General features: G+C 45.7%; 1 protein-coding gene across 1 annotated transcript in view; it reads left to right on the top strand.

The window, feature by feature from the left end:
• Positions 1-26,995, top strand: part of FOXN3 (forkhead box N3) — a 422,302-nt gene that overhangs the window by 120,334 nt on the left and 274,973 nt on the right. The window contains exon 2 of the mRNA XM_081226912.1: positions 280-395. The gene's annotated coding sequence lies outside the window, so the exon portion shown is untranslated. The remainder of the gene's footprint in view (positions 1-279; positions 396-26,995) is intronic.

The raw sequence follows: 26,995 nt of genomic DNA, 5'->3' as shown, positions 1-26,995 counted from the left end.
TATAGTAAAATAAGATAATCTCATAATATCTATGGCATGTATTTTCAAATCTCTGGGTCCTTTTACGCCCCATGAGGCAGTTTCAAGAACACTCCATCACGAAAGACCCAGTGCTTCAATAACTTTCCAAGAAATAAAGAGGTACCGTTGCAGTTGACTTTTTCGCTGAAGTATGTCATGTTTTAGAGAGTCAGGCCAGAGATGACATCCACTGTGGTTGAGAGGGTTCTCTCTCCTCCTCTGCTGTAATCCCGTCTTCCTTCTTCTCCTCTCCACCAGCCACTAGACGCATCATCTCCCAGAAGACCAGCGTTCTCGTGATCATGGAGGCCTCTCTGTCCTTTCTGTGACTGGAGCAATGCTGACCTCGGTTTCCTGGACCCATTCTGACTCAGGTAACCAAGCTTTGCCTTCCCCAGCTGGTTTACACCTCATGGAGATTACACTGAATAAATGAAATACCAAAGCTATATTTAAATGCAAATGCCAAATTGATTGTTTCTCCAGCAATTGATATCCTCCCCCTCTTCCTCCACGTCTTCTTAATGATCACTTTATACAGCTGATCAGACTGACAATGTGGTCAATGAATTTAGGCATTAAGATAATGAGAATGTTGAGTCACATCTTTATTTAAAATTTTGGTGTGTGTCATAGACACAATGCAACAGGAACATTGCTGGGAAGTTTTGTATAAAAACTAGCCTCTGCCGTACGTAGTTTCTCTAAGTCATTTTCTTTCCCATAATACTATATTTCTTTTGAGTTGTATTAATCTTTCTAATGTTGGACCTTTTAATTGAGTTTAATAAGTATTATTGAGTATCTGTTTTGTGTTCTCAGGGCAGATGGGGATCAAAAACTATAAGATGTATAAAAATATAAGATACATCCTCATGAAGCTCAGACCTTAGCAAAAGAGCCACGACTCACTCATAAGAAAATGGCGGATGGTGCTCAGCTTCTGGCTGGAGCCATGACTATGGTAGCTCTCTGGTTCAGGGAATTAAGAGACTTTGAGGATTGGGATTGAAATAATCAGAGAGTTCATGGAAGAGGGAGAGCTGGAGGAGGGCTTGGTCACTGTGGATCATTCAGCCAAGAAGGAAGAGGAGCAGCCTGGTCTGGCCCGGAAGGTGGGAATGAGCCTGCCATGAGCCTAGCCAGTGAGGACCAGACAGGGCTTGGAGGACCCTGAGCCTCTATCCCAGCCAGAGCCAGGCTCCTTCTCAGGGCTTGGGTCCCTTAAGGTTCCCCTGGGGACACCCTACCTGCTCTGTTACAGAGTCACCTTGGCTGACAGCTTCCTTCAGGGGACCCTAGTCTCTGGTGCCCCAGCCCTGGCTTGGCTGCTAGCTGGCTGGCCTTCTGCTTCCTTGGGCTTGCCCATACCTGGCCTCTGCCTCTCTACCTGATTGTTTATTCTTACATACCTGCCCCCCCTCCCCTCTACACTCTGCCTGGCAGGTGTGGCTTGACAGGGCCCCGGGATAAACCAGGTGCTGTGTGAGGTCAGTACCTGGTGATTCACAATGGGTGATTCTGAGCTGAGAAGTGGAATGGAAGGTTAGGAAGACAAGTCATGGAATCATGAAGGGGTTCTCCGGAGCCGGCAGTTAACAGGTTCAGGGTGGCAAGCCCTGCTCCTGACTTTCAGGTGGTCCCTTTCTGCCCGCTTCCCTGATGTTGACTACAGCTTGTTTTAAAAATGGGCACCGCCTTTATATATAGGGAGAAAAGATCTTATTTTGAAAGCTAGGGTGGAGTAGAACTCCAGCCAGTGAGGACGTGCCATGTGCTGTGCAGTTGATCCAAACAGGCATCTTCCCAACTTAAACAGTGAGTAGAAACTGAGCTCCATTTTCAGGAAGTTTGTTTACAGGTTTGTTTATTAAAAAAAAAAAAAAAAAAAAGCCAAACCACAACCAACGACCAGTTTGCTTGAAGAATAATATCAGACAAAAACCCATCTACTCAGGAGATGGTTTTAATTTCCCTGGTTCCTGGCCTTCCTAATCACTGTTCAGAACTGACCCCATGGAATCAAAGGGAATAGTCTCTGAAAAATGGACCAAATGTATCAGAAGCATCTATTGCAATGCTTGCTTCAAGAAACCCCCCAGAAAATTATACATGTGGTTTCTAGATGTACAAAGAAAACTAAAGGAATTCCATTACGAAAGAAAAATTAGATGGAAATTTCTAATCCCATCTCATAAACAATATAGGAATAACTTTAAAATATTCTGCTTTAAGCATGCATTTAATTTGTGCTCTGGGAACCAAATAATCTTGCTAAGATAAAACATTCTAATAATGATTTATGTAAATTTATTTGTACAAAGTAATGGTGTAGCTGCCTATAGCAAATTGCTTGGAATATGAAATGACATTTATGAGGTCTTTCCCCACCCCGCCCCTGAATGAATACAGTGGAGAAAATAAGAGACTCCAGAAAGGAAAAAAGAAATCCATGTTCAAAATGGAGTCTGAGGCCAGAAGAGGCAGAAGCAGCTGGACAGGTTAGGGGGTGTGTAAATAGTCGAGAAACTCAATTCAATATGTTTTCCTGTGATGGTCTCATTATTTGAGGCGTTTGTAAAGCCACACAAAGAGCGTGTGTGTTAGATTCTTAGAAGGCTAGAACCCTTTATTTTAGTGATCATAAACTGCACAGACACCAAATCTCTTTCAGAATAGCCGACGACAGATCACTTGCTGTCAGTGTGCCCTAAGAGACAGGGTACTTAACAACATGCAGTGCCAAGAGGCCAAATGTAATTAAAAATCGGGCAATTAATCTCAGTTCCCAGTTACTTTAATGCCAAGGGAAGTTATGCTTGTGTCATGAATGGGGCCCAACTGTTAATAAACAAAACAGAAAATTCTCCTAAGGACTGATTCATAGACCTATGGGGAGTTTTCCTATGGCTGCCCACTTAGCACGTTTGCTTATGGCTCTAAGGTGTTTCCCAGAAACATTTCATTAAATGGAAATCCCCGTATATGTAACAGAGAGAGTTTCTGGATCTGTGCTTTGGCCTTGTAAATAAATGCCCAGTGGAATTTGCCAGAACCTGTACTGTTTGGAAAAGATATGACATTAACACCTTCGTTGTGGACGGCATTTAATTTTTTTTTTCTCCCAGTATTTTTACTATCTCACTTGGTCGCCACACTCATTTTTGTGAAGAAGGTAAGAGTTTGTATTCTGTATATAGAGAAACTGAGGGGCCACGGAATCTCCAAGGAAGGTCACAAAGCGAGACATCGGTGGTGGAGGGGAGAGCTTCCCCACTAACGTTTGTCTTGTTGTCCTCACAAACTAAAGCAGATGAAAGAGATTTGTGACCTTTGGAGGGCTTGCTTTATTTAAAACAAGATCAGAGTTTTGGCCCCTCATAAACCATTGTGGAATTACACCAGCTCTCCTGAGAGAAATGGCTTTGTCTAATTGGACTGAATGACTGCTGTGGTGGTCCAAGGCCTGAGAGAGCGGGCATAAAGCCTCAACAGGACTTGGAAGCAGAGTGAAAACAGCGCTGGCTTCTAGTAAAGACGGGATGGCCTGCGTTTTTAGCGGTGCCAGTTAAAGTTCATGCACCGTAAAAGCTGTGGCTTCTGGCAGGGTTGCTTGTAGTGAGTGACCCAAGGGTGCCAGGGGGAGGCAGTGGATGTTAGGGTTAGCATATCAGCCAGAGTTTCAGATTCCTGTCCCTCCTCTTTCCAGCTGAATGACTTGGGGTGTGATTTCTGAGCTGTGGATTCCTAGAAAATAATGGAAGGTATCTGAGCCTCCATTTCCCCATCTGTAAAAGGGGGATAATGATATTTACCTTATAGAGTTGGCATGAGAATTAAATAAAATCTTTTTTTTTTTTTGCATCACGCGGGCCTCTTACAGTTGTGGCCTCTCCCTTGCGGAGCACAGGCTCCGGACGCACAGGCTCAGCGGCCATGGCTCACGGGCCCAGCTGCTCCGTGGCATGTGGGATCTTCCTGGACCAGGACACGAACCTGTGTCCCCTGCATCGGCAGGCGGACTCTCAACCACTGTGCCACCAGGGAAGCCCTAAAATAATTCTTATAAAATGTTTGGCACAGGGGAGGAGGGTTGGGTGAAGGGGATTAAGAGATGCAGACTTCCAGCTCTAAAATCAATAAGTCGTGGGAATGTAAAATACAGCATAAGGAATAGAGTCAATAGTACTGTAATAATTTTGCATGGGGACAGATGGTTTTACTTGCCGTGATAATCCTTTCATAATGTATTCGATTGTCAGATCACGATGTTGTACACCTGAAACTAACATAATGTTGTATGTCAACTACACGTCAATAAAAAAATAAATAAATAAAAGTAAAATACTTGGCACAGTGCTTGGCAGACAGTAAACGCTCATTTTATGGTAGCTCTTAAAATGATTATAATTGTCATTACTTAAGAATGTATGTTCCCGGGTGGCACAGTGGTTTGAATCCGCCTGCCAATGCAGGGGACATGGATTCGAGCCCTGGTCCGGGAAGATCCCACATGCCACGGAGCAACTAAGCCTGTGTGCCACAACTCCTGAGCCCACGTGCCACAACTCCTGAAGCCCGTGCACCTAGAGCCCTTGCTCCACAACAGGAGAAGCCACCTCAATAAGCCCATGCACCGCAACGAAACTAGAGAAAGCCCGAGCGCAGCAACGAAGACCCAATGCAGCCACAAAAAACGAATGTATGTTCCTGACTGATAATTGGAAATGAGATGAAAATCCATCTTTTATTTAATGAGAATGAATTGAAAAGACACCTAAGTCAGTTGTTTCTATGTATTGCAGATAACAAGGCAGATATGAGAGCTCTTTCAACAAAGAGTTCTTCGTGTTTGAAAGCCCTTTGCAAGCTGTTTGCCAGAGAGAGAGAGGCCAGATACAGAGCTCTCTTCTCAAGGGAAGAGGGAGATTTTTGCACAGAGGCCCTGAGCTGGCCACTTTAACATATATGGTCTTTGGTTTGCAAGAATTCAGAAATTAAGCTGGTCTAAATCCCTAGTTGTTGCTGAAAGCCCTGGTTCGGGTCCAGACTCTGCAAGTTGGTTCCCTTCAGAACCGTCATCTTGGCTGGCGGAAGAGTAGGTTTGTGTCAAGATAAATGGATGGAAATCTTTGGTCATTTGCTCCTTCTGCTGTCTGCCTGCAAAAGACGGCATTCACATTCCTTGCACATGTGTTCTTGGCCCTCGTGGGTCAGGCCCCTAGGCTGAAAGTGTGAATACACCCTTTTGTTAGAATTCATTTCCATTAGAAGCATGCATACTGCTTTCTTATCAAGGGTTGAAATGAATCCGATGTAAAATGTGTTGATTTTTTTTGAGATGGCCATATAGTTATGTCACCTTAGAAAAGGTGTTTCACAGAAATTCTCTGAAGGAAGATAAGGAAATGTGAAACATCGTGAAGTGAAATGAGAAAGTAAGAAATAATTCTCAGATTCGGGATCCAATCTGTCTATTTCAGTGGTTCCTGGACACCAGGGGCCCTCCTGTGTGGAAGGTAGAGAGATTCTGAGGGGCCTGCTTGAGTTTACAGTGGTTGGGGTGTGGGGAGGAGGGGGGAACAAACAGATATGTACAAATAAGTGTTCAAAGATGAACTTTTCCCCAGTCCAAGGCAAAGAGAAAAATAAGCTCAAGATAGTGAGTTCAATATTCTTTACTTGGAAAAATAAAAAGTTGGCAACCTACGCCTCTCCGAAACTATTTTTGACATTTTATTGTGGTGCAAAATCACGATCTGGGAACCTCCCTGACTTGGCTTCTCTCGCCCCTTCTCCTTGGTTCCCTCCTCACCTCCCTCTCTCTCCTCCTTACTGGCTTCTACTACTGTTTACTGGAGGTCCGCAGCCTGTGGCTTGTCTTCCTTATTAAACAGGAGATTAGCAAGTGCTAGAGACACAGCATCAATTAAGACTTTCTTCCTGCTTTAGGGAGGAGAGAAGAAAGGCATTTGAAACGATGAGTAGGCATCTGGCCACAGCACTCTGGCTTAAGAATACACAGTCACACCTTTGTCTCCTGGTGGAAATCGGCAGACCCCATCCCCCCTGCAAAGGCAGAGGGTGAACTGTTACTCCTGGTAAAAAGTGCCATATTGTGTTGTTTCCCTGTAGTGGGCATATTTATGTGCCCACATTTATTTTACTCTCACTCTGGTATATGCATGTGAACTCCCAAAATGGATATTTGGGCATTAACCAGGGACCGAGTCTTTTGAGCCCAAACTCAGAACTGTGCTCAAGTCTCGTAGCTCCATCAGTGGTGGTAGCCGCGTAGCTCAGGTGAGAGGTTTTTGGCTTTTAGGATAGAGTTAGGTTCAAAGGAATAATTGCAACTCAGAGCAGGGGCATCTGCCAGAGTCTGAAGAGGTAGAGCTGTTTTGAAGTTGATACCCCTTGAAAGAGAATGGCATCCAAATTGGTCTCGTTAATATGGCGGCTCATGATGAAGGAAGGGAAGGCGCTTTTGTAAAGGGCGTAATACACCCCCAAGCCCAGTCAAATGGCCTCTGAATGGTTGGACTTTTAACCAACCTAGGAGAAGATGAGTTTGTTTGTGACGTGGACACATCTGACGGCAGGTAGGTTCAGCTCACTCTTCAGCATTTCCTTCTTCTTGCTGGAAGCTGAGGAGACTTCACTGCATTTGACTTTTTTCCTCTGAATACCAGAGGATATCATTACCTCAGATGGAAAACGTATTTTTCCAGGTGCACAAAAAGAGGCAGGAACTTGGTTGTAGCTGCTACTGGAAGGTCCAAATTACTTGCCAATTAGAATTTAATAGACTTTCTCTGTGGTTAGTTTGATCGGAGAATGGACAGCTTCTCTTCTGAATCAGTCCTGGGTGAACTGGTAGAAAATTGGGCAGTGCTGATTTCTAGAGGGTTCCAGCATCGGGGGTTCTCTAAGGTAAAGAAGGAAATGGTTTTCTTTTTTCTTTTTTTTTTTTGAGGTACGCGGGCCTCTCACTGTTGTGGCCTCTCCCGTTGCGGAGCATAGGCTCTGGATGCGCAGGCTCAGTGGCCATGGCTCACGGGCCCAGCTGCTCTGCGGCATATGGGATCTTCCCGGACCGGGGCACGAACCCGTGTCCCCTGCATCGGCAGGCGGACTCCCAACCACTGCGCCACCAGGGAAGCCCTGGCTTGCTTTTTTGCAAAGTGGTGTGTGCCTGTGTGATAGGAAGTTAGGTGCTTGATAAATGCTTCTAAATAGTGACGGCACGGCCTAGTATTCTTACGGCATTTAACTTTATCCCTCACGTGAAAGTACCTGAAACATTATAAGAAGATTCTTATAATGTTGTATATATATGTATATTCATGTAATGCAGATGTATATGTAAATATATGTGTATGTAATGTATGTATAAATAAGCAAATGATGTCATTTGATTCTGGGACAGTTTATAGGATTCATTGTTTTCTTGTGGAGATATCTAAATGATCCCCGTTGTAAGTGGTTCCACTTTTGTATTATTCAGTCTCCACTTCTTTTTTAGCTCTTCTACCCAGGACACATAAGTAGTCTCTGGATGTATGTGTGCTTAACTGAACAAAAATGTCAACAGCCTGCTATTTATTTTATTAAACAGCTTGAGCAGAGATGGTTGGTCTGATTGCCAGAAATTGTTAGCTTATTACCGAACTGTCCTGATGATTCTTATTATTCAATTTGCATTGCTTATGATAATAATTATTACTGCATAAAAGAGCTTGATGTTTTATTTGTATAGTTCTTTCATTAATAATTTAATTGATTATCACATCTGAGTGGTTCTGCAATACGTGCACGTCAAAATTCTTAGAGATTGGCCCCGGCACCTTGGGAAGGCAGAACATAGACATAAATTGTAAGGCTTGAGGCACAGATACGGGTGTTAGGCAGGCCTTTCGACCTTGACAACCAATGGGGTGGCTGTACATTTCCCCTCATATTTATTTCCAGGCATTTTATTGATTCACCCTCTGTGACTCTGATCTGGTCATTTTAACAACCTAAGAAATTAGATCATGGTATAGTTATTTTGGTCACTAAAATGACTAGATGGATACTGATTTATAAGTGAAAAAGGTAATGATGGCTAAAACAATAAATCTGACCCCAAATGATTGAATCAGTGGCTTCATATAAACAGAAGCTGTGCCTTTGGTCCTGGTCTTTAGAAATGGGAAGATTTCATTGGTCGCAACTTAGCCCGTGTACCTGGACTACATTGCAACTGTGTGAGACGTATATTTTGATACATTTGCTGTAGAAAAACTTTGTGGATTTTTTTTTTTTAGTGTAGGAGAGTACTGCAAGTTTTGTCTTAATTCATGTTTTATATATTAAATAAGATGGTGAATTAAAATATGCCTTTGGAGGCATGAGAAATGGGGTTGAACCTGACTCTGGGCGGTGTCAACCCATAGTGATGTTCAAGGAGCTGCATTTTATTTTATTTTATTTTATTTTTTGGCCACGCGTGTGGCATGCGGGATCTTAGTTCCTCCACCAAGGATTGGGTCCACCCCTCCTGCAGTGGAAACACAGAGTTCTAACCACTGGACCACCAGGGGATTTGAAAGGAACTGCATTTTAAAACTCTGGATTCAACAGGGAAAGAGAGCCCACAAAGGAGTTCCCATTTGGCCAGTCCAGCTTGACGTCTGGGAGGATGAACTCACGTGTTGATCAAGAATGTCGTGCAGGAAATCTTCCACGTTGGAAAGTGGACTTTCTTAAGATGATTGCCTTCTCCTCTGCTGGTAGATGATGCATTTGTAGCAGGTTTTAATGTCTGGCCTTGCACCTGGGGACGTGTACACTGGGGCTCGGGAAAGTAATTAGAGGGTTTGGGGGATTGTTTGAGAGCTCAGTTTTATTTAATTCCTTTTCATTTTAATTAATTAATTAATTTATTTTTTGGCCATGCTACATGGCTTGTAGGATTTAGTTCCCCCGACCAAGGATTGAACCTGGGCCCTTGGCAATGAATGCACCAAGTCCTGATCACTGGACCGCCAGGGAATTCCTGAGAGCTTAGTTTTAAAATTTACCTTTTGGGGGCTTCCCTGGTGGCGCAGTGGTTGAGAGTCCGCCTGCCGATGCAGGGGACACGGGTTCGTGCCCCGGTCCGGGAAGATCCCACATGCCGTGGAGTGGCTGGGCCCGTGAGCCATGGCCGCTGAGCCTGCGCATCCGGAGCCTGTGCTCCGCAACGGGAGAGGCCACAACAGTGAGAGGCCCGCGTACTGCAAAAAAAAAAAAAAAAAATTACCTTTTGGAAAGGAGTTTGGTTTCTCATAATTAAAAATTGTGTCTACGTCTCTAATAAACAGCTAGGTTCCTAGTACTGCGAATTCTCTGGGTGCACAACCAGTTACTGATTTAGAAGAAGGTCATGTTCTGGTGGCTAAGTGGTACGTGTGTATCACTCAGGGTAGACTAGGTGATAGGGTAACAGATGGCCCCCAAGACTCAGGGGCATAAAACAATGAAGGTTTATTTCTTGCTTCCCCTACGTATCTATTGAGGTTGACTAGGGACTGTGCTCCAAGGCATCCTTGACCTCACTCCCGGATGGAGGCAATGGAACATTCCCTGTCACCAAGGCTGAGGGAAAGGAGAAAATGGTGAAGCACGTGGTGGCTCTTAAAGCCATCCAACTTCCGCTCACATTTTATTGGCCAGAGCTAGTCACGTGGCCACACCTAGCTTCAACAAGGTGGGAAAATGTTATATATCTGTGTACATGAAGGAGAGAGAGCTGAAATATCTATAAATAGCTGTGTGATGCCCATAATGTACAACTTTAATATTATAGATAGAACTCTAGAAACCTAGCTCAATGGATGCAAGTGAGCAGAGCTTATGAGAGAATTCTTTACATCCTTCAGAAAAATGGACCAGTCACCTGAAATGGAGTTGCTTCATCTCTTCATCATTGTCCTCTCCAGAGACTGAACCAAGGAGTGGCTCGGGGCTCTAGCCCCGCAAACTCTCCATCTCACATACAGCATAAGCCACTCAAGCAAGCGTTCTGTGTGCTTGTTTTGCCTGTGGGCCATCTGCGGAGCCCCACAGCCATCCCCTTCTTGGCCAATCCTGTGCCCCTTCTCAGCTCCTCCTACACAGACCTTCTGGAGCAGCCACATTGCTTGGTTTCCCCCTCTTGGGTGTTCACTTTTATATTTCATCCTGTATATTTCAGTTTCCTAAGTGGGCATCTGAAGGTTTCTTCTTTTTCTAAAAATTTTATTTATTTATTTATTTTTGGCTGCTTTGGGTCTTTGTTGCTGCGTGCCGGCTTTCTCTGGTTGCGGGGAGCAGGGGCTACTCTTTGATGCAGCACACCGGCTTCTCGTTGCGGAGCACAGGCTCTAGGCGCGCGCGCGGGCTTCAGCAGTTGTGGCACGTGGGCTCAGTAGTTGTGGCTCGCGGGCTCTAGAGCGTAGGCTCAGTAGTTGCACCCTGGCTTCGTTGCTCCGCGGCATGTGGGATCTTCCTGGACCGGGGCTCGAACCCGTGTCCCCTGCATTGGCAGGTGGGTTCTTAACCACTGTGCCACCAGAGAAGTCCCTGAAGGTTTCTTCTTGCAAAGACAAAGCTCGCTTGTTTGGGGCATTGGTCTGTGTGTACAGCTGACAGTAGGGAAGTTGTGCCTCGCTCTCCAGGCTCAGGGAGGCTCCCGTTGTCCTTGCCTCTGTGCTCTCTGTGTCTTCTGTTCGTCTCTGCCCTGCTGTTCCAGGGTGCTGGCTTTAAGTCTCCCTTCTGGAACTGCACGCTTGGGTTTGGGCTTGGGTTGTCGGTGTAACAATCCCCATCAGGGCCTTAGTTATGTTCTTCAAGTCCCCAAAAGGAATTTATATCTACACAAGAGAGCCTCACGGAGCCAGCAAATTCAGCTCTCTGGAATATAGCCAGGAGTTAGGGAGAAACAAAACATATCTCAGAGAACAAAAGAGCTTTCTCCAAAACCATGCACTAAACTTTAAGTTGATCCTTGCTGGTTTTGTGTTATTAATGTAGCCACACTCCTAATTAACTTGGTTGTCTGATTTTCAAGGAAACTTAGGCACAAAGTGGTTAAATAATTTGCCAGGGTCTCAAAGCTAGGAGTGGTAGAACAGGTTCTTATGAGACTTAGAAGGATAATCAGTGTTTATGACAGTGGCAGTGAGATAAGCAGACAGGCTGGACTGTATTTAACTCTTTTTTTTTTTTTTTAAAGAAAGTAGTACGGAAATACGTAATAACTGTAGGATGATTCCCTTCAAAATGGCCATGTTTAGTTTTTAATTCTAATGTATGATGAGTATCAGTTGGCTGAGAAATTCCAGCAAGTGGAGCTGTGCTTCCTAATTTGCCAAAGGAATATGAAGTTACTGGATGTTCTCTTTGCTGAACACCTAGTTTAGCTGGTGTATAAACAGATGCTTATGAAATGCTTTTTTGCACAATCAAGGTGAAGCCTCGACTCAGTCTGTGTCATGGTGGTCAGCCTGGTTCTGGTGTGCTTGGTGTGAGGTGGATGGCTTCAGGAATATCTGGGAGCAGGGGCAGACCCCACCCCATGTCTGAGGATGGCTGCTTCCTACAGGAACATTGTGGCATGGAAGCCGATGGCGACCAGCTGGTTGACATTCACCAAGATCTCCCATTTGTGTTGAGTCTCACAGTTTCAAAGCAGTGTCACCCACATGATCTACTTAGCTTGAAACAACCCTGCAGGTTAGGCAAAGCAGGTATCGGTGTCATTTCCATCGTTCAGGTGGGGACGGTGAGGCTTAGAGAGAATCACCCAAGGTCACAGCACCAGGGAGACCCAGAAGCTGAGCCCTTCACCTAGACCGGGTACTCACACCCCTGTGTTGCTCCGTGAGCACCTGCCCTGTCCCTGCCCGTGGGATGTGACCAGAGATCCTTTCCCTACTGCAAGGAGCTTTTCTTTCCCAGTTAATAAAGTCCAGTTCCACAGAGAAGGGGATACAGGAATGCGAAGGTCCAATCACAACACGAACCACTTTGCTCTCAGTTGGAACAACATTTGATATGACATGAACAGGAGAAAAAACACCTTGGAACCTCAGGCAGTTCGGAGGCAAAGCTTTCTGTATTCGAGCTGAAGTCAGCAGCTCTCCAATTGGAGAGGCCCCCACAGCCCTGCTTCCTGGGCCGAGGATGAGGCTGAGATTTCCCTGTCAGGCAGGGGAAGCACATGCCTTGGGATTGCGGGTCCCGAGGGAGGCTCTCACCCTAACCCAGGCATCGGAGAGCCACCTGCCTACCCAGCTGGTGTGCCCGGCAGGGAGAAAGAAGAAGTTTGTCCCCTGGTTGTCAGACTCTCCTCCTGGTGCTGGGGGTCAGGGCATCCTTAGGGTGGTCCCAGAGCCGAGATCTGGTCCAGGCTTGTCTGTATAACTAGCTCAGGATTAGACCTTAAGCCAGTTAGGGGACACTGGGTGTCTATTTTTCTCATCTGTAAATTAAAGAGTTCTCAACCTCACTCATAATTTAAAGAGGCTCAAATCAAAACGACAAATGTGATGCCATTTGTCACTTGTAAGTATTTAAAAATTTGAGAATATCCAATTCTGAGCTGGAGTTGGGAAATAGACACCCTCTCTCTGTTTTCCTGGGGGGATAGATACATTGGTAGAGCATCTTGGAAGGGCATTTGGCAATATCTATTAAAAGCATTGACCCAGCAAGTTCACCCTCAATAATGTATCCTATGGATCTACTCACCAAAGTATCAAAAACTGGTGAATCGGAATATTGATATTGTTCATAATAGCAACAGCAAAAAATTAGATACAACCTCAATACCCATCCCCCGGGGACTGAGTAAGTGTTTATCCTTGGTAGACAAGTATATATCCTTGGCACACTGGGCAGCATTTAAATAGGATGACATGGGAAGGGTGCAAAGATATAATGGTAATAAGTAACAATAATACATGTTTTTTGAGTGCCGTCTAAATTCTGAGACGTTTACATGTATTGACTCACCTATTCCCGTTTTACACATGAAAAAGCCAAGGCACAGTGAGGTTAAATAAACTGCCTCAACGTGGTGACTGGAACAATCACTGAACCGAGAAAACCAAGAAAGGGGGTCAAGATTCTTGGTCAGCTGCCCCAAGCCCCCTGTAAATTTTTTATCTCATGTTAAAGGATTTGCTTTAACTGGGGGGGACCTTGTATCTTGCAGTTCCTCGTGACATTCTGTTTGTACCCGCATCCCAGCACTTAACCACACTGTAGAGTAATTGCTGTTACAGGCTGTGTCCTTCACTAGGTGTGGGTTCCTGATGGGCTAGGTCTTGATTCATCCTGCTGATCCAAGTGCCTAGTACTGGCCCTTAATTAAGACTCAGGAACATTTCCAACATGGATAGAGCTGGTGCTCATGGGCAAATCAGTTGTCTGAGCAGTCAAGAGGCACCAGAAAGCAAGTCATGCACAAAACAGAACCCCTACACTTGCCATCAATTGGAAGAGCGATGAGGAAGAGGAGAAAGAAGTGGAGTTTCCTTTTGGTTTGGCAAAGTTGTGTTTGGTAGCAGAATGGCTGCCCCTGGGGGGCTGAATGTGTTGGTTATTCCCATCTCAGTTTGCTTTAAGCAGAGTGACTTGTATGCCTCAGTGAACTGTACTGTGATTAAGGGGGAGGAGGGGTGCAGACACAGAGGAAAAGAGATGAAAAGGAGGAAAAATAAGTGGAGGTGATGGTCCAGAAGCTGGAGCACTAGGGAGGCTTTTGGGGCGGGGCAGGCATAGGCCCTGCTTGCTGACTTCTCGCTGACTTCTCCCTGCCTGAGTGCTCAGTGGTGTTCACACTGAGACTGATTTTGGGGCAGCCGGTAGAAAGGTGTGTGCATGCGTATAATTTATAAAAATAAATAAAGCAAATGAGAAAGGGACCACCCTAACATTCTACCCCTGTGATCAGCCTGTAAAAATAACACTGCATGAAAGCCTAAAAGCTGGAATAGCATTAAAAACTAATCTTAGGATCAATCCAGAATGATGCTCTAAGGCTACCACATCTAGGTAGCTCCAGGGTTGAGATTTAAGTGGGACATCTCCAGAGTGTCCTCCAGTCTGTAGCACCAACAGATCTTCATCTGCAGGAGTAAATGGAATGTGACCTCTCAGGGCCTGAAATGATAAACAGCTCAGGTTGGAAGTGTTAGATCACCCTTCACAGTCTTTGCAATGCTTAAATCTGTGAGTTTCAGGGAGCCCCCCTTTATTTTCCCTTTAAATTTATTTATTTGTTTATTTATTTATTTATTTATTTATTTATTTATGGTTGCGTTGGGTCTTCTTTGCTGTGCACGGGCTTTCTCTAGTTGCGGCGAGTGGGGGCTACTCTTCGTTATGGTGCGTGGGCTTCTCATTGCGGTGGCTTCTCTTGTTGCAGAGCACGGGCTCTAGGCCTGCGGGCTTCAGTAGTTGTGGCTTGCGGGCTCTAGAGCGCAGGCTCAGTAGTTGTGGTGCACGTGCTTAGTTGCTCTGCGGCATGTGGGATCTTCGCAGACCAGGGCTCAAACCCATGTCCCCTGCATTGGCAGGCGGATTTTTAACCACTGTGCCACCAGGGAAGCCCGGGGGAGCCCCTTTTGCGTGTAGTCGGTGGTATAAAACACACCTCGTGTGGCCATCTTGCTGAACTTACTGAAGGGTTCAGCAAGAGGGTGGAGCCCACTTCATAAACTAAGCAAAGGAAGCTTTTGCAGCAAGACTTCTGGGAAGGGGAACTCACTCAAGTTTTCCAGGTGTTGCTGGAAAGGTATCTAGACACTGTAGCCATGTGTATGTGGCACCAGGATTGCCTTTTAGTGGGCTGGGAGGATGAGAGCTCTTGGCCATGATTTGAGAAAGGCTGAGTGCCAGAAGAGTAGGCACTTGAACTGCCTCTAAACTCCAAGTTAGCATAGGAGCTCCCCGGGTCTGGGAAACGGGGCAAGCCTGGGGAACGGTAAGAAGATAGAGGCATCTCATAGCCCCATACATGAACTTTCCTTAGTCCCTTCTCCCTTCCATGATCCTTCCTTATTCTTTGCTGCCCCCATGCCTACTCAGCTGATGGAATCTGGAGAAGACTGGGATCTGTTCCATCTGCACTACACTCAGCTGGGGACAGTGGACTGGGAGACACATACCCCTGCATATCTCTGATGCCGGAGGCATTGATCCGCAGCAAAACCATCAGGGGAGCCCCAACTTCTTATGGCCCTAGAGCAGTGATGCCATGTTCCGGCCCCAGTGGCTGAGGCTAGAACAAAGAGGCCTCAGGATGCTTCTGTGGGTTAAAGACTTTATTGAAATATACTCTGTGCTGTAGAAGAACCAAAGTCTATGGGAATAGCTTGAACCCAGCGTACTTGGCTAGGAAGACCTGTTATGGGTAAGAACTGGTTGCTCCAAGACTGCCCAACCTGTGGCCTTCTGAAATGAGGGGTGGGGTGCAAATGTTTAGTTTTAAACCTGCCCTCCTAGAATTTCCTGATAACTTTCCAGGTCTCTTGTCCTCCAGCAGTCCTAGTCCAGCTTGGTGGTGGGCATGACAGAAAAAAGGAATTAGGTAGGAGTGTATCACTCATGAGATGGCTTTTGACATCATTAGTCAGATTCCTTAACATCCCAGTCTGATGCATTTGATCTTGGATGAATTTTCCAATATCAGGGGTTCCTGTAAGGAAGAAAGAGGAAGAACTTGACTTCTGTCTGCACGGTCGGGAGAGCTCACCAAAGTGGCCCTCCCCACAATGGAGGGGTCTGCCCCAAAGGGGCAAGGGTTCCTACTTCCCCCAGTCAATTTTAAATAGCCTCCTGGCTATTCTTCCAGCTAGTAAGAATTCAGAACTATCGAGGCAGTCTCTATGCTCCCTGCCGTACAAGCAGGAAGCCTTCATTCATGAGAAAAGTAGATGTTTACAGATACTATTTTATCAGACAGAAAGCTGATTATCTAAAGTGGAAGCTCTCAGGCAGGGTCTGTCTCTCCCGTTCACTGTCCTGACCCCAGCACTGCTCATGATAGGTCACCAACTTCCTACACGGACAGATGTGGGCCTGGATGCCACTAAGGTTTTCTTTCATGCTGCTTCTTAATTCTGAAGCACCCTTTTTTCTCCTTTCCTAGTTTGACTTCTTTTAAAAACCTATCCATCTTTCCATGTCCGTCCAGACAGTTGCTCACTGGACATCTTTCCTGATTGCACCGGCTCTAGGGGTGTCTGCTTCCTTCGGGCACCTACTCCAGACATCCCATTGTATGTTTCAAGTCATTTCCAACGAGCCATAGTTAAAGTGCTATATTTTGTAGTGAACTTGCTTGTTGTTCTTACTATTTTTATTAGAAAGGCTTTAAGGCTAATAATGTCACTCAGCATCAGTTTATTAATTTACCAGTTTATTGGTTTATTAATTTAGCTTTATTAAAGTTCATTTAATACCTTTATTAATTAACATATCCATTATTCATCTAAAAGTATTTCTTAAGTACTGTGGGCCAGGATATGCCCTGGTACTGGGGACAAAGTGGTAAACACGCAGCTGAGGTCCCAGGTCCTGTGGCATCTGCCTTTTGGTGGGAAAAGACAGGCGACAAACAGACAAGAGATTTCTGATTACGATCCATGCACTGAAGGCAGTAAATAAGCTTGTGAGAAAGTGGCTGTGGTGCTGGTGGTCTGGGAAGACACCCTGTGGGGAGGACATGGCAGCTGAGACCTGAGGGAGGGAAGGGAGAGGGAAAGTGAGGCTGGAATCACCCCTAACCTGGGAGCATCAGGTGGGAACACGATGGGGTCCCGCAGCAGGGACACTGCAGCCCCTCACCTCAGCTGCTCATTTGGTACCTGAAACTCCTTGCCTCTTTTGTTTCATTTATTTTATGAAACTTTTTATTTGGAAATAATCCTAGACTCAGAAGTTGCAAAAATAACATAGCGAGGACCCATGCATCCTTCCTCTGGCTTCCCCCGTGATAACATCTTTTTTTTTTTTTGCGGTATGCGGGCCTCTCACTGTTGTGGCCTCTCCCGTTGCGGAGCACAGGCTCCGGACGTGCAGGCTCAGCGGCCATGGCTCACGGGCCCAGCCGCTCCGCGGCATGTGGGATCTTCCCGGACCGGGGCACGAACCTGTGTCCCCTGCATCGGCAGGCGGACTCTCAACCACTGCGCCACCAGGGAAGCCCGATAACATCTTATATAACTTTAGTACGTCGTTAAAAGCACCATTGTACATCATTGGTACAATACTATTAACTAGACTACAGACCTTGTTTAGAGGACTTCACCAGCTTTTATACGTATTCATCGCATATAAAGGACTTGTCTGTGTGTGTGCGTTACATTTTTAATGTGCACATTTCTTTACCTCTTTTAAACTTAGTTTGCTCATTGTTTCAGGAATATCTGATTTATCTATTCAGTGAACATTATTCAAACACCTACCACGTATCAGTTCTGTGTTGGGTTCTGGAGATACAGGATGAATGATACTGAGGTAAAGGGTGTCAAGGGGGCTCAGTGATTGGTCAAGGAAAGCTGTCCAGAGAAAGTGCTGGAGTGAGCCTGAGAGGTCTGGACAAGAGAAAGGATGGCCCGTCCCGGAAATGCCAGAGGCCAGAAGGGAGTGAAGTCAGCAAGGATAGGTTAGCAGGTTTAGAGTACGAGGAGCCCTGAGTGCCAGGCTAGGGGTCTGGGGCTCGATGCCTCTTTGCAGATTACCCACAGCGTAGCCGAGGTGAGAACTCAGAGAATGACTGTAATCGGTTGATAACTCTACTTAATTTATTTTCTGTCTGATCCATCCTTTTGAGCAACAAAGGCAATGTCTACAATGTGCAGATCTGACCTGGGAGAGCCTCCTGGATGCCTCCCAGCAAGATCCCCGCTCCCAGGCAGAGCTCAGAGTAACCAGAAGCAAGAAGAGAAGCCCATTCACTATCCACGCTGACAAACCACTCTTTCACCGTGAAGTGCCTGTGTTTGCATATCATTGACATTTGTTGTACACGAAGAAATGAGGTATTGGATGCTATTTAGATGTTTCCTAAAAAAAAAAAAAAAAAAAAAAGATGTTTCCTTCCATTTGAACAGGGAGAGAGATGCCTGTTGATTACTGGATCCACACAGATTAAACAGCACCCACCCACCAAAAAAGGAATATGCACATTTAATCAAAACGTCTAGGGCTTCCCTGGTGGTGCAGTGGTTAAGAATCCGCCTGCCAATGCAGGGCACACGGGTTCGAGCCCTGGTCCGGGAGGATCCCACATGCCACGGAGCAACTAAGCCCGTGCGCCACAACTACTGAGCCTGCGCTCTAGAGACCTAAGCCACAACTCCTGAGCCTGTGTGCCACAACTACTGAAGCCCGCACACTTTGAGCCCATGCTCCACAAGAGAAGCCACTGCAATAAGAAGCCTGTGCACCGCAGCGAAGAGTAGCCCCTGCTCGCCGCAGCTAGAGAAAGCCTGTGCGCAGCAACGAAGACCCAACACAGCCAAAATAAATAAATAAATAAATAAATAAATAAAATTTATTAAAAAAAAAGGTCTAGTACTTGGCTCTGACCTTTTGAGCTTGTCCTTTTGGGGCGGTGACCCTGTTAGACACAGCTTGCACTGCTCCTCTGGAACACTCAGGGAAGAAGATCTAACTAGGATGTCCCTGTCTTTTAGAACAAAATGCAAGAAAAAGAAGTCCATCACCCTGCTCCCCCCATCTCCCCATCAAGAAGTAGCCTGGCTTTCTAGAGAAAGGAAAGTGAACAATAGACCCAGATAAGTGTGCAGTGGGCTCCCCCGGGAATTCCAGCCCGGGCTGGGTTGCCAGGGTCCTCTCAGCATCCCTTAGCCCCTGTCCGGCAGAGTTTACAGTCTTCCCCTCCTGCTGTGAGGCTGACAGTTCTGAACCAGATGCCACCCCGTGCAGATGCCCACCCCACTCGCTCACCCCACGGTTCCCATAGAGCTGTTTGTTTGGTCTTGGGCACGGGTCGCTGAATGCAGCCCTCACTGGGGACTCTGATACCATACAGGCAATTCCCTTCCTGGCGAAGGCTTCTGGGTCTCATGATGCTTGTGATGGGCCTGACTTCTCAATCCAGTCGGCACTTGCACAGACGGGAGAGCCCAGGAAAGCTGTGGCTTACGGGAGTGAGAAGGGGTGTGCTTTTGGCTGTGTGGCGTACAGTGTACACAGTGTGTGGAGCAGATGCCCCAGGTGGGAGGTGGACCTGGACTGGGCAACAGCCTAGATAATCCTAAAGTCTCTTCCTGATCAAAATATGCCATCGTTGTACACCAAAGGCTAGTGGTTTGGATGCAGATTTAAATTCACTCTGATTCAGAGGGTGCTTTTTATGACCCAGCTCCTCAGTGATCGTCAAGCAATAGTTTAGGAGTTTTCTTTCTAACCTTTCTCAAGCTTTTACTGGTCTAAAGTAGCAACAGTGTCATTGTCATTTCAAGTCATCATAAGGTTGCTTAAAACGGCCCTGTTGCTTTTTTTTTTTTTTTTTTTAATAATTTGGCCTTTGTATATATGTGCCACATCTTCTTTATCCATTCATCCGATGATGGACACTTAGGTTGCTTCCATGTCCTGGCTATTGTAAATAGAGCTGCAATGAACATTTTGGTACATGACTCTTTTTGAGTTATGGTTTTCTCAGGGTATATGCCCAGGAGTGGGATTGCTGGGTCGTATGGTAGTTCTATTTTTAGTTTTTTAAGGAACCTCCATACTGTTCTCCATAGTGGCTGTATCAATTTACATTCCCACCAACAGTGCAAGAGTGTTCCCTTTTCTCCACACCCTTTCCAGCATTTATTGTTTCTAGGTTTTTTGATGATGGCCATTCTGACCAGTGTGAGATGATATCTCATTGTAGTTTTGATTTGCATTTCTCTAACGATTAATGATGTTGAGCGTTCTTTCATGTGTTTGTTGGCAATCTGTATATCTTCTTTGGAGAAATGTCTATTTAGGTCTTCTGCCCATTTTTGGATTGGGTTGTTTGGTTTTTTGTTATTGAGCTGCATGAGCTGCTTGTAAATCGTGGAGATTAATCCTTTGTCAGCTGCTTCATTTGCAAATATTTTCTCCCATTCTGAGGGTTGTCTTTTGGTCTTGTTTATGGTTTCCTTTGCTGTGCAAAAGCTTTTAAATTTCATTAGGTCCCATGTGTTTATTTTTGTCTTTATTTCCATTTCTCTAGGAGCTGGGTCAAAAAGGATCTTGCTGTGATTTATGTCATAGAGTGTTCTGCCTATGTTTTCCTCTAAGAGTTTGATGGTGTCTGAGATGTGGCACATATAAACAATGGAATATTACTCGGCCATAAAAAGAAACGAAATTGAGATATTTGTAGTGAGGTGGATGGACCTAGAGTCTGTCATACAGAGTGAAGTAAGTCAGAAAGAGAAAAACAAATACCGTATGCTAACACATATATATGGAATCCAAGAAAAAACAAACAAAAAAATGTCATGAAGAACCTAGGGGTAAGACGGGAATAAAGACACAGACCTACTAGAGAATGGACTTGAGGATATGGGGAGGGGGAAGGGTAAGCTGTGACAAAGCGAGAGAGAGGCATGGACCTATATACACTACCAAACGTAAGGTAGATAGCTAGTGGGAAGCAGCCGCATAGCACAGGGAGATCAGCTCAGTGCTTTGTGACCACCTAGAGGGGTGGGATAGGGAGGGTGGGAGGGAGGGAGACGCCAGAGGGAAGAGATATGGGAACATATGTATATGTATAACGGATTCACTTTGTTATAAAGCAGAAACTAACACACCCTTGTAAAGCAATTATACTCCAGTAAAGATGTTAAAAAAAATAAAAATAAAAAATAATTTGGCCTCACCACGTGGCATGTGGGATCTTAGGTCCCCGACCAAGGATCGAACATGAGCCCCCTGCAGTGGAAACATAGAGTCTTAACCCCTGGACCACCAGGGAAGTCCCCCTCCCCCAACTTAAAAAAAATTTTTTTGGCCCTGTTGCTTTTTTAAAGAGTCCATCCTGCACACAACTCTTTGCTGAACACCCTATTCAGAGAGCCGGCTGATGCTCTGTGATCCAGAGACCAAAATGTTGATATTCCCTCAAAGCAGGGACGTATTAGCTTAGTCTTTTTATGAGAGGAGACGCACGGGGTAAGCAACAGATAATTACTTTTTCTGGTCTGTTTGGAGAGCTTGCAAACGAAATTTGTTTCCTTTTGTCCTTTTCCACTCAGCAAATATCGACTTTTGACTCTTGGCTGTGAGTGGGGCTGGAATGAGCGTGGCTAATCTTAGTTTAAGGGCTTTATCTTCTCCAGGGCCAGATCGGCCAAAACTCTGTGCTGCAGTCATTGACTGGGACCTGGAGGGGGTCTTGATGGCTCTGTTCACTGAGGCTCCCACGGGGCCAGCCAACAGGGCTCCACACCCAAGACAAAGTAGCGGCACATTGTGAGGGCAGCTGGAGAACTTTCTGGTAATTATTTGTTCTCAGGCGTGCCAAGGCCGCACTTGAAACTCACATTATTCACAAGCATAATAGTCAAGCTCTCAGTTCACATTGTATGTCTCTGTGGAGTACAGGAGGAATAGGGTCATTTTCTGAGAAGTGCACTGTCAGACACTTGGTAAAAGGGCACCCAAGAGGCAGTTAGTGTCCACAGTTGACCCACATGCTGAGTTTTGGGGAGAACAACTTGCCTATTATCCCAGGAGGAAAGGAAGTTCTTCAGTGGAGAGCCCACGACTCACTAGGAGGGGCCACCCAAGTGGCTGTCTCTAAAAAGGTACCTTGGGGCTTCCCTGGTGGTGCAGTTGTTAAGAATCCTGCCAATGCAGGGGACATGGGTTTGATCCCTGGTCTGGGAAGATCCCATATGCTGCGGAGCAACTAAGCCCGTGTGCCACAACTGCTGAGCCCACGTGCTGCAACTACTGAAGCCCGCATGCTCTAGGGCCCGTGGGCCGCAACTGCTGAGCCCGCGTGCCACAGCTGAAGTCTGAAGTCCGTGCACCTCAAGCCCGTGCTCTGCAACGAGAAGCCACCGCAATGAGGAGCCCGTGCACCTCAACGAAGAGTAGCCCCTGCTCACTGCAACTAGAGAAAGCCTGCGCGCAGCAACGAAGACCCAGTGCAGCCAAAAAAAAAAAAAAGTACCTTGTGTATTTCTAATATAGGAACGAGACAAGTTAGAGCTGATCCTGCAAGGCCCAGAGAGTGGGCTTGGGTCAATGCAAAGGGAAGAGATGCAGGTGGCAAGAGACACAGGAAATATCGATATTTCTTAGAGGGGAGAAGCCTTGGAGGGCTTGGGTCAAAGAGATTTATATTAATACAGATTCTAGACCTTGGTTTCAAAAATATAAGATTTTCCCTCACCTTAGTTTGCACCTAGTTTCTTAGGTCAAACACGTATGATGGACTGTCAGACTTTTTCAACTTCTGAATCACTTATTCAGTCATTCAACAGATATTTATTGAAGACCTACTGTGTGTCAAGCATTCTGCTCATGTTCCTGTAGAGACAGCCAGTGTATCACCAGCAAGCTCTTTCCTCCACCCTTCGGAGAGGATTCAAGATGACTGATTAATAAAAATGGAAAACATAGGAAAGATAGTCTCCATGGGGTTTTTGCAAATGGGTTGATTGAGTTCCATGATTTCTTACAAAACCAAGAGAAGCACAATCTATTCCTTTCTTCCCCTCTTTCCCCAGGTAGATACTATTGTTGTCCCCCATTTTCCAGATGAGAGCACTGAGGTTTCAAGTAGTTAAGTAACTTGCCCAAGGTCATACGGTTAAGAGTGGTGGACCCAGGCTTTGAACCTTAGCTTCTGGCTCCCAACTCCATGCTTATAACCACGATGGCATGTTGGATTTTCCTTAGTGGAACAGGCTCAGGTATCAGGAGGCCCAATCAGAGTCACACCTCAACAGTTTGGGCCAGGGCTGAACCAGAAGTGCCCACAAACCTGCTGGCTCTCCTTGACTGGTCTTCATGTCCTTCTGGCACGTACACCTTTGCAGTGCTTCGTGAAGGTCTTTGGAAACAATGGATCAACTGATAATGCTCTGAGTGCAGCTCTTTGAAGGAGACTGGAGGAACATCATGTTTAAAGAAGAGGCTGTTGCTGTGTTGGTTATTGACTAGTAGCTCACAAAGGGCAAGCTGAACCAAATTGCGTATCTTTTATGTGATGCTTGTGATTGCAGGAGATGCGTGGGCTAGGGTGTGAGTTGGAGTTATTAATAATAATGACACAGTGTTAGTTCCCATTTTCCAAGAACCTACTGAGAACTAAGTAGCCCATGCTCTATGTCTCCCATACCTCATTTCAGTCTCCCCTGAAGCCCTAGAAGGTGGTTATTGTTATTCTGCTTCACAGATGAAGAACCAAAGGCTCAGAAAGGTTAAGTGACTTGCCCAGGGCCACACAGCTTATACATAGTTAACCCCGCTCCTTAGATTATGCCGCTTCCACTTTCATTCATCTGTTAAAATATTTACTGAGCACCTACTATGTGCCGGCCATTGTTCTCTGTGCTGGGGATGCTGTGAGGAATAAGGTAGACAGGTCTCTGTTTTTTGGAGTTTACATCAGACAACGGTGCCCTGCGGAACCTGGGACCCCACTTAAAGTAAGCAAGGGGGAGACCAGGGTCCAAAATGTAATAGGAAGGCCTTGAACTGCAGAGCCCGAAGTCTCTTGTGGTTAGGACTTATTCAGGCACGTGACTCTAGAGATGTGGCTCCTTCAAGGAGGTTTAATTCGTTATTAGTGTTTATTAAAGGGGAAGTACGATTATCATAAAAGATCCAGAATGGGCCATTTTGGAGTTAGGCCGTTTGCAGTTTTATGACTCAGGCTGACTTGGGAACAGGCTGCAGAAGGTGGGCTGCCTGGTGGATATCCCAGTGGTCTTGCCTCCTTGCTTTCCTTCGAGACCCACCCACCCATCCAGCACCCAGCCCCAGCCCCCGGGCCATGTGTCAGGGAAGGAAGCTGATGGCTACCAGCCTGGCGGGCCCCCCTCAGTGTTACTCCGTGGGCCGCATGGATGGAACTGGGGTGCACCTGTCCCTTTCCTTGTGGCGAGTTTAGCATCTCTGCCCCCACCCAGTAGATGCTGCTAGCCCCTGCCTTCCCCCACTAGTGTGACAGCCCAAACCGTACCTACATATTTCCAGACATTGAGGTCTCCAGTTGAGAACCTCAAAAACGTGCTTGTTTTTCCCCTGCGTCAAAACCCTTTTGTTCTTTCCCCCTTGGCTGACTCTACACCAACTCCCAGTGATGCTGGTAAGACTTTTCTCAGCTGTTCCTTTTCCCATCATTTCCCCATATCAGGCCCCGTCTCTGTCCTCCAGTATTTCAACAAATGCCGATTGAGTACTTCATCCATGGAGCGTCTGGTCAGGGTGAGGTCAGGGTCCCTTCAAACCCTTTATCTTATGATGAAAAAGTTGGGACACAGGAAGAAAACTGGTCCAGGGTGATATTCCCAAGTCACAGTCCTGCATTCTGTTCATCACAACGGCCACTGCTCAAGCACAAAATATCTTAAGTGTGAGAGTATTTGAAGCGTTGGGATTTTGAGCCATTTATCAAATGGAATTGCTGGGATTAAATACAGAGCCCGTAGCCACCATTCTCTAGAACATATGAGAACAACCACAGTCCTCACTCCCCCTCCAGGATAAGATAAGGGGTTGTAGATAATTAACGTGAAGATGGAGGCTTTCATTTGTTTTCCCCTTCTGATTACAAGTTATTGTTTAAGGTTAAAGATAAATGTTAAAATCCTAACAGTTTAGAAGTGCTTATCAAGGAAAGTTTAACATCCCTAATGATCCACCCATGGAAGAGTTTTTCCTGCATATATTAATATATCTAATGCTATTTTACAAAAAACAGACTTGGTATGTGGTTTGCAATGTGCTTTTCTCTCTGAACACCTTTTCCCATAAGCACCATGGTCTGCCTTTTTCTTTTAAAAGCCGTAAGTTTTCATTATATGAATGAATCAGGGTTTAGCTAACTGATCCCTTTTTGATGGACATGGAATTCTTTTCCTCTAAAAAAGTTTTCCTCTATTATAAATAATGCTGAACTAATCCTTGTACACGCATATTTTTGCACAACTGTGTATTTCTGGGCACTGGATTCCGAGAAGGAGAATTGCTGAGTCAAAGCCGACGTGCATTTTAAACTTAATAGATATTGCTAAATATCCCTCAAAAAATGATAGGACCCACTAACATTCCCATCAATGGAACGAGACTGCCTGTGTCCTTACATCTTCATCCACTGGGTTTTTACAGATCTTTTCAATCCTGGAGCTAAATATTTTTATTTTATTTATTTTTTAATTTTAATTTTTATTTTTTGGCTGCTCCGCACAGCTTGCAGGATTTTAGTTCCCCGGCCAGGGATTGAACCTGCGCCCTCGGCAGTGAAAGCGCAGAGTCGTAACCACTGGACCGCCAGGGAATTCCCTGGAGCTAAAGATTTTTAGAGGTAATGTTATGATTTGGTACAATTTAAGTTCATTTTCTAATGTTTGTTATCTCTTCCGTCAGGGTACAAAGAGTTTAAAGGTATGGTGGTTCCATTTTAGATAGGCACTTCGTAAATGGTTTTCATTTTGGGTTTATATCTTCAGGCTTTTGGAAACCTGAAACTAAAGTCTTATCCCTTCCCGACATTTTTTTCCCCAGGGTTTTCTGTTGGAGCTGACTCGTTTCCTGGACCCTGGCTGCAGGTTGTTGAATGTGGATGCACTGGCCTTCTCAGGGCTCCATAAGGGGAAATAACTAATTTCCAAGGCCTCACATCTTACAGGGGGCCAGGCTGAGGAAGCTTCTTGAAGCCGGCTGATTCTTAAGCTAAAGCTTCCCATCAAAACGGGCTTCCCCCAGCAGGCTTTAGAACACACATTTCCTAACCCAGATGGCCTTGCCAGCCTGGACACCTGGCTGGGAAGTAGGAGCCGGCACCTCCTGTGTCCACATTAGTGATGCTCCTGTGATGGCGCTGACAGTCTCAGCCACGCTCCTTCCCCCCATCCCTGAGGAGTGCTGGGGAGATGGAAATGGGCTTGGCCAGGGTGCCTTGCCATAGCGGCTCCACTCAGGCACCAGTTAAGCCAAGGAGGATAAATTATCCCTCCTTGAAAGGTCACTGCTACGGGGTGCCCCTCTTTTAAAAGCCAAATTAGGAAAAAGCAAGATCATCTCTAGGGAAAATAGTGCAGTGGCCTCTTTGTTCTGGGTGCCCTCAGCCTGTTTTTCTGCCTTTCTCCTTCCCTGCCCCTTAGGGTACACCCTGAAAACACACCTTTATACCTCTCGGGGGCACTTGGAGCCCTGCTTTCTCTCCAGCCAGTCCTAGGGGATGACCTTGGTATCAGTCATTTACACACTAGTATGAATTTAGGGTACTGGATTTTGGACACGGCAGTAGGGGGAGGAAGAGCTTCAGGTAGGGGCTTTAAGGTGTGGCTGCTTCTTAACTCTCTGAAATCACTTCATGAAAATGATCCTTTTTTGAGTGTCAAGTGAATTCAGAGATATTTAGACAAGGTAGGAGGTGAAGAAATAGTGTCCTCTTAAGAAAAATGAATGATTTGGGCCACTCTAAGGTCCCCAACCACCCATGCTTGAGTGATGACTTCCAAAAATATACTTTGTGTTTTTTAAAAGCTCTTTTAATTTAAACCGTATAATATACCCACACAAGCCTTCAATTTTTTTCACATGGGTAGTGAGTGAATACACTCAAAAATAAAAAAGTGAATCTGCAGTGTTAAGACAGGCAGGCAGGGATGATGAAGACTTAACTTGTGGGACTGTCACCCTCAAGCTACAGTAATTCTCCAGAATGAACACAGAGATGTCGCAGCATCCCATACCTCCTGGCCTG

The sequence above is a fragment of the Mesoplodon bidens genome (genome assembly GCF_964165515.1).
Source record: "Mesoplodon bidens genome assembly, chromosome: 3".
Taxonomy (NCBI): Eukaryota; Metazoa; Chordata; class Mammalia; order Artiodactyla; family Ziphiidae; genus Mesoplodon; species Mesoplodon bidens.
This window is presented reverse-complemented; position numbering and strand designations above follow the sequence as displayed.